This window comes from Lynx canadensis, chromosome F2 (genome assembly GCF_007474595.2).
Source record: "Lynx canadensis isolate LIC74 chromosome F2, mLynCan4.pri.v2, whole genome shotgun sequence".
Taxonomy (NCBI): domain Eukaryota; kingdom Metazoa; phylum Chordata; class Mammalia; order Carnivora; family Felidae; genus Lynx; species Lynx canadensis.
The window spans coordinates 83,001,372-83,007,963 of record NC_044320.2 but is presented as its reverse complement, the minus strand read 5'-3'; the positions used below and the strand labels follow the sequence as shown (position 1 = coordinate 83,007,963).

Genomic DNA, 6,592 nt, shown 5'->3' with positions numbered 1-6,592 from the left:
TTTTCAGGATTCATCGTGACGATTCCTTAGGTCCTTGACCTCTGAAGCAGTAGATTGCTGTCTTCTATGTTTGGATTCAAGTGCAACTCTGCGTCTTATTCGTTTTATTCCAAAAACGTGCACAGATATATTGTTTCTGTCTCTTTTGAGCACTTCTCTGTCTGTCCTTTCTTCCTGGAATTTTTTGAGAATTCTTCAATTTCGTCATTTTGGCTAGATTCTTGTCTTTTTTGTGTTTTAATAGCTTGTTCTATGTCCCACACCTGCGAGTACTACTATAAAAAAAAGGTCTTACACGGTCCAGGGCCTGGCAGTTAAACAAAAGTTTTTGGAGTGTGTTGTGTGCACTCTTTCAGTGCGTCTTTGCCTGCTTTTCTCGCTACATGGAGTGGTGGTTTTGGCCTTCCACTAGGTGTGCTTTGATTTGTTTGTTGAAGTAATCCTGGAAAGTAGAAGAGAGTGGTGAAGAATCCTTAGCCCAAAGAGAGAAATGACAAGAGTGGAAAAAAAGACCAGGCAGTGACTCAAAGGAGCTATAAGGCTTAATCCAGAAAGAGAGGGAAGAAAATGAAGAGGGGGTTCTGGAAAAGTATAGAGAAAATGTTCGATCAAACAATCAGAACAGAGAAACAAGGGGAAAAAATATATAATTAACTTTGACTCAAAGTCAACTTGATACTACTAGGGTGATTTCAAAGGGAGAAGAGGAAATAGAGTAGATAGAGAAAAAAGGGAAAAGAGAATAAAGGGAAAGCAAAGTTAAGAAAAGATGGGGGCCTGGGTGGCTCAGTTAGTGAAGCGTCCGACTTTTGAATTTGGCTCAGGACATGTTGCTGTTGATGGGTTTGACACCCTCATCAGGTTCTGCAGTGAGAGCATGGAACCTGCTCGGAATCTCTCTCTCTCCCTCTCTCTGCACCTCTTCTGCTTGATCACTCACTCTCAAAGAAATAAACATTAAAAAAGAAAGGATAAAAAATACAAATGAAAACAAACTAAAATAGAAAACCAGAGGAGAGTTGTCTACTGGTGTCTGGTACTGGTGTCTGTCCCGGTCTAGAGAAGGGGCTGTCTGGTCTCATCAATGTCAGTCCCACTCCCATAGAGAAGCAGTTACCAGGCACAGAGAGGCAGGGTTTGGTATAATGGGCCTACCTCCACAGAGGCTCACTGTCCATTCACTGAAGCTGCACGACGTTGGTCATGGGGAGAAAAATGGCGATACCCTAATCTCTCCTGCCCACGCGAGGTGTCTCAAAACTCACTGTTTAGGTCGTCCTCACGGAATAGCCTGGAGGGCCGGCGTGCCTTGGTGCACAGTCCCCTGTGTTCCCTGAGCCTTGGGCTGGGTTTCAAAACACTGTAGTATCCCGCTTTGCTCGGACCTGGTAGTGGAGTTGCAACTCTCTGCCCAGTGAACAGAGGGCTTCTGGCTGGTGCCTGCAGGGTCTTTTCCCTTGGGCAGGGCAATACTTCCCCTTTCCACCATACTCAAGGTGGTCTCTCCCGGGGTAGCTCTGAGATTGCTACCAAGCCTAGGGGCGGCTCCCGCCCCACCAGTCATGGGAAGTGGCAGCTGTTTTTTAGAGAAAGTCTGGCAAGCTTGAAAATTCTGTTTTTTAACTTCCAAGGCTGTTTTGCAAAGTAGCAACTGGTTCTCTGAACTTCTCTTTGGTCTGTGGTCCAGACATGTTTTCTCTTATCCAAATAAAATTCCCACAGCCTCTCTCTCTCTTTCTTTTCTCCACCAAAGTGCTTCCCCCACTCTATGTCTGTGCAGACTATTTTATTTCTCCCAATTCGCCTACACACCCTTCCATCCCGCCAAGCTGTCTCTTTGCACCTGTGAAGATATTTTTGTCCCTCTGCGGTCTGTTTTTCTGGTATTCCAAGTGTTTTGACCTCAATAACTGCTGTGTTTGAGGGACGAGGGAAATTCTGATCCCCCTCCACTGCCATCTTTTCTCTTCCCACACCATTTTACTTTCCTTTTCACAGTTTCACAGTTCTGTGTAGTTTTGCATTATTATATCAGTTTAATATGCTTCATAGAGTAACATAGAGTAACAATTGTAACAATGGGCTTTTCTTACTTGAACTGTATTGACCTGAATTTTCTTTTTTTCAAATTTTATTCATTTATTTATTGGAGAGAGAGACAGAGAAAGCACACATGGGGAGGGGCAGAGAGACAAAGAGTGAGAGAGAAAATCCCAAAAAGACCGCGCACTTTGCAGAACGAGAAGGGGGGCTTGAACCCATGAACAATCATGACCCGAGCCAAAATCAAGAGTCAGGTGCTGACTCTGGCATTCAGACGACCCTAACATTTTCTTCGTAGGTCCCCTGGGTACTTTAAATTTAATAGGCCCCAGTTTAAAGACTTTGTTTCTGACGCTTTCATTTCCTCTTGCTTGACACTTTGTAATCTGCTTTGTCATTTGTGTTCCCTAGCCTAATAAATAGCAACCCTGAAACAAGAAAAGTCCTGGACTCTGAACTTCCCTGAAATCACTGCATCCAGTCACCACATTCGAAATTTTGTACCTCCTCACCATTTTTCATATGTTATTCCTGTAATTCATTCTCTCACCTAAAATTTTGCAGTACTTTTCTTGTTTTGCTTCCTTTACCTTCATCCTACATTGCTGCCAAAGTGACCTTTCTAAAATATACTTTTGACGATATCACTCCTCTGCTTATTCAGTGGTTCCCCATTACCTGAAGGAGAAAATTCCTGTTCTAGCAAAACTCAGCTCCCCCTTTTTTTGCTTTCGTCCTGATGTTCCAGTAATATCTCACTATCCCATTCCCAATAACGCTGTTCAGTTTTCGCCATATTGCATAGGTGTTGTGACTTACTATATTATTTCATACTTGACCTTTATGCTCATTCTAGAATCCCCTTCACACCCTCCCTGTGCACTTTATCCATCTTTTAAGATATAGAGTTATCCTCCCAGTTTTGCTGAACTTCCCAAATGTGTTTCCTCATTTTTGCATTCACTGTATGTTATTCACTTCCCTTGCAGAACTAGTGGATGGAATTTTTTGTCCTTACATGTTTTCATGTATCTCTACCGCTACTATCATATAGAACAGATTCAGTCTTTTATTTATATTTCCAGCTTTTCCCCGGATTGTGCATATTACTTGGCACATACAATATGTTCTTGTCTTAGTGGGTGAGTGCGTGACCAAATGAATTAATGTGGTATTTTTCTGAAGTTGAGGTTTTGTTTTGTGCTCTTTTTCTAGGAAAGAAAAGCAAAGTCAGCAATAAAAACAAAGGAAGATGGTGTTGGTATTGAAAATGTGCCACCCGAGCAATTAATGAGTTTGACTTCTGCAGGTGGAGTGCAAAAAATTACAGAAGAGTTAAAATAGTGAATATCTGTGACTTGTTTTCCTATGATGAAATGTTAGTACGAAAAAAATCTGAAAGTAGATTCAAATATGTTTTCCATTTTTGGTGAAGATATTTTTCTGTTGCTATCTTTATAAGTATCCCAAGTACTACAACAGCAAATTCTTTGGTATCTTCTCCTTTAAATACTGCTAGACATTGTTGAAATTCAGAGAGATTACTACAGATGTCTGGTGCAGGGGGACACTCAGCCATGACAACTTGAATATGTTCACTTTTGAGTAGAAATTTTAGTTCCTTCAACTCAGGATCATTTGAATTTTCATATTTTCCAAAACTAAATAAGAGCCACGATGATGAAGGAATCGATCCGTTTGTGATTTTGCCAAAATTAGCTCAAAATCTGGAAGACTATGCATGATTTCCAAATATATTTCTTGAGCATCCAATTAATTAAGGAATTTTTTTTCTTTGCTTAATTTTCTTTCTTAATTTTCTTTGCTTTTCTCTGTTATTTAATGTGGCACCAGAGGAAAATAAGCAGTAGTACTTGTCACAATATCAAGACTTTTACAAAGTTTGTCCTGGGTGGCACAGGCCATCCTTCCTACCTTAACAAGACCATCCAACATGCTCATTAACCTGAGTCGTGTCTATGAAGTTAAAAAATCTCCTCCTTTGCAACAAAAAGTGGTCAGCTGGCGAATACCAGCAGCAAAACCAGTTTCTATGGAGTGAACAAAAATTTCCTGTCCATCACTGTGTTTCTAAAGTTCTTCATGGGGAAAATCACCAAACTTTCCTTTGATCTGTCCCTGGCCTATTTCACTGTGGCCGTCCCAGACCTAAAAAGAAAGAGGCTGGCATATCTTTTGACTCTTTTCATTTGGCAAAGCACTCTATCATCACCACAGTTAACAGCACTAATTTGAAGTAATCCATTTACTTCTTTAGCACAGTCTCTCCATGTGGGAGCTAATTCATGGCAGTGTGACACCCTGGTTAGTAAATATTCACAAACTACAGTTCTCCAGAATTAGAAGCATCCATTTCTCTTCTATACAATGTCATGCTTTCAGGATCATCAGTACCAAAATCATAATGATCATAATCCCAGGTTTCATACAGACCACCTTCTGGATCATCTGCAAGACACTTTGTTCCGTAATTGTCATATGTTTCCCACAGATCTTCATCTTTGACTACTTCATATGCTCTATTTTTGAAAATCACTCTGTACCTTAGTATCCTTTGGTTGGTAGGTTGGTTGGTTATTTATTTATTTACTTAGTGTTTATTTACTATTGAGAGAGACAGAGGCTAAATGCAAGTGGGTTAGGGGCAGAGAGATAGAGGGAGACACAGAATCCAAAACAACCCCCTGGCTCCAAGCCATCAGCACAGAGCTGGACGCAAGGCTCCAAAACACAACCTGTGAGATCATGACCCAAGTGAGCGGAAGTTGGACACTCAACTGACTGAGCCACACAGGCGCCTCGGGTTATTCATATTTGTTTTTATGTTTTTTATCAGAATGTAGATTCATTGCCATTTTCATGAAAGATTGTCTTATTTCTCTACTGCTTGCAGTGTTGGATTCTCCAAGTAAACTCTAAAAATTCTGATCTGTGCCCACTAAAATGACCATATACACTATTAGGAAACAGAATTACCCTTTTCAGGTCCCGGACGTAGTCATTTTTGTTGAAACAGACTCCCATTCTTTCTCTGATACAAGTTCTGATGAAAGTGAACATTCAGATATACTGCTGGTTCCAAGTGAGAGAAAATTCAGGTTTGAAAACTTGTGTTCACTTTACTCCAAGAGCGAATCAAGCACCATGAAATTTTCTCCCAAAATGTCAATCTGTGTAGGCTCAGTAATCTCCACTTCCTCAGATCACAAAAGATATCAAAATAATTTGAGGAATCTAACCTTCTTAACATTCTGTTTCTCCTTTCTTCCTTTATCCTAAATGTCTAAATCTTCTTACATGCGAATGGTCTCTGGCTCATTTCTAACTCCTTGTCATGCAACCAAAACATACCTTTGCAAATTATAGTGGTGGAGAGTGACAAATATTCAGACTAAAATAAACAACCAGAGGAAAATCGAGAACACACTGTACAAACCCACCATGGGACAAATGGTTCTCCTAAGGGTCCTTCTCAGCGTGGGTGTGGTGGACTTGATCTGTGCCAAGCTTCAGGGACAGAGGGAAACTGCCGGTAAAAGCAATAGGAAGGATTTCTGGCTGCCATCAGCCCAGAATAGGATGTGGGGAGAGGGGAAGGATGGGGACATCCCATGAAAGAGACTGCTGGCACATGAAGTCTCCGTCAGGACTAGGGTGAAAAGAGCCTTAATAACTGAGGTTTAAGTGAGAGAAAGGGTCGCAAGAAGCTGGGAAGTAAAGTTGGAAGAAGGGTGATGATGTAGGTACTGAGAAAAAGATGGGGAGCTAGAAGAGAAAACCCTTGGCAGCGGCGGAGAGGAAGGGAGGGGAGACAGGTGTGCAGGCATTGGTCTCTCCCTTCCAGAAGGGCCCATGACTCTGTCACCGCCGCCGCCTCAGGCTCCAGCAGAGCCCCGGGCCCAGCCCAGGCCCACCTCAGTCTAGGGAGGTCGCCTCCTACAGCTTCTCTCCCAACTTCAATTCCCAGCAGGGGGCGGACCACGCCCCCACCCGTCCAAGTGCCTGCTGTGCGCGTGTGAAGAAAGCACCTGCTCTCCAGTCACTGCCAGGTTTGGTCGGGGCATGGATGGGCGCTTGAGAAGCTGGGGGAGGAGCCACAAATGCAGGAAGAAGCACCGCAATTCCCTCTTCTTTTTTAATATATACATTCAGTGCTATCAGTCTTCGTGTGAGTGCTACTAAAGCAGGACTTTACAAATTCTGTTTTCATTTTCATTCTGTTCAGAATCCTTTCTTTCTTTTTTTTTTTTACTTCTTTACCCAGGGGATATTTCGATGTGTTCTGTAGTTCACAAATAGTTGAGTATTTTCCAGAGTTATTTTTGTGCTGGATTTCTGATTTGATTGCTTTGTGGTCAGGGAACACACTATTATGACTTCAGGACTCTTGACTTCTTCCTTTTATTAAGATTTATTTTTGACCCAAGACATACTATTTTTGGTAACTGTTCCATAGATCCTTGAGAAGAATAGTGGCGGCCAATTCTACTATGCCCTTGCTGATGTTGAGCGTGTTGAAATATCAGAC

General features: G+C 41.9%; 1 pseudogene; it reads right to left on the bottom strand.

The window, feature by feature from the left end:
• Positions 1 to 379: 379 nt before the first annotated feature.
• Positions 380 to 5,121, bottom strand: LOC115506066 (annotated as a pseudogene).
• Between the last annotated feature and the right edge of the window lie 1,471 nt (positions 5,122 to 6,592).